The following is a 1,813-nucleotide window of genomic DNA, read 5'->3' on the forward strand; positions in this document are numbered from 1 at the left end:
TTTTTCATTTGCAAATGATTGCACATTTGATCAGAACATGGACTCAGCAAACCTTTATATTATAGATTAGGTTATATTATTGCACACTGTAGTTCGAAATTATTTTTCAGAACTCACATACAGGTATATGACTTCAATATTACTGAAATTTCATTACCTAAAGGAAAAAAAACTTGACCATATTTCTAATTTTTATTAACCCATTTACAATGTAACTTTCTACTAAAATTAAAAAATACTGTAATTTCCTGGTTAAAAGCTATATTGATAAGCACTTATATATTAAACAAGAGTCTTATCTGTAGTAAGGGAAGTTGTTAGGAGATAAATAGTACGTTTTATTATTAAAAGAAAGAAGAGGTACTAAATTCTTTGAAGAGAGAAGAACTATGTGGATTAGAAGATACATGTTGAAAATAAAATGGTATAATCTTTACATGACTTTACATTAGTATCTATGGAAGTGTGCCTCTGAAGATGAGACACCATTAAAATCATAATTTTGAGTTAGCAAATAAGATTGAATATAATGTATAATTTTTTATAATATATGTTTTGATGCGTTCAAGGAGTATTATTTCTAAATCATGTAAACTGCTTATTTTGTAGTATGAAAATAAACTAGAGTTCATGCTTTCAACTTGATATTCAATCCAGGATAAATAATGCTACCCTTTTTTATATCATTACTTTACAAAATGATTACTCATCCCAGGGTCCTACTACATTATTATTAATTCATTCCATTTAACAACAGATGGCATGTGTCATGTGCTGGGCACTGCTCCAATGAAAGTGAACAAGATGACTTGGTTCAGTGCTATATTCTTCCTATAGTGCCTGGTACTGATTTCATAATTTATGTGGCAAATATCAATTATGCAGTTGGCTAGTTTATGTTTGGCTTACCTTTCAGGAAACAGTATGGCATAATGTTTAAGTGTACAGGTGATGGAGTAACACTTTGGTTTTGAATTCCAACTCTGCCATCTACTAATTAAATGACTGCACCAGATGCTTAATCTCTCTGAGGTTCACTTTCTTCAACTGTCAAATGGGAGAAATATCAGCATTGACCTTATGATGGTTATTATTATGATTAAATACCACAAAATACTTAAATATTTGGCATAAGTTGAGCCATCGAAAAATTTTAGCCATTATCTGTCATTAATTCTTACTGCCATGTTTATCTAGAAACATGGATTTGCACAACCAATAGTCATGGTAACAGCTAATATTTGTATATTTACCATATATTTGCACATTTCTTGAGCTACTAGACATACTGACTAGCTAAACGGAAAGCTAACAAACTTCTGTTTGTAGACTTTAATGTATATTATTTTTGTGGCTTTCATAAATAAACTATAAACATTTCCAGGATACCTACTTTGCTTTTTATGGAGCTTTCTTATAGAAATTAGAAATCAAAGAGTTTAAACCTACAATTAGAATCCTCCAAAGAAAAATACAACTTTCTTTGGGTCCTAGTACTGTTCTCTGGATATGATACCTAATACTAAAATTGGGAATTGTATCATGGATTACTCAGTCATGCTTTATATTACATTTACTATTTGGAAAGACCTCTTTTATGCTGATAACTGACAGCTAAATCAAGATGTTCCTGTTAGTTGGTGAACTGTAGACATCAGGAAATATCCTTATCTCAATTATGGCTAATCTTAAATGATCCTCTCTCTCTGTCTTCGAGATCTTAAGGAACTTTTTGTTGGGAAGGGAGACTTGTATGAAACCTCTCAACAATGTTGACAAATGTTGGAGAGGGGGACAAATGTTCTGTCATTTT

Source organism: Heterocephalus glaber, unplaced genomic scaffold (assembly GCF_053883595.1).
Source record: "Heterocephalus glaber isolate CG9 unplaced genomic scaffold, H.glaber_assembly_v1.0 deba00001571, whole genome shotgun sequence".
NCBI classification, from domain to species: domain Eukaryota; kingdom Metazoa; phylum Chordata; class Mammalia; order Rodentia; family Bathyergidae; genus Heterocephalus; species Heterocephalus glaber.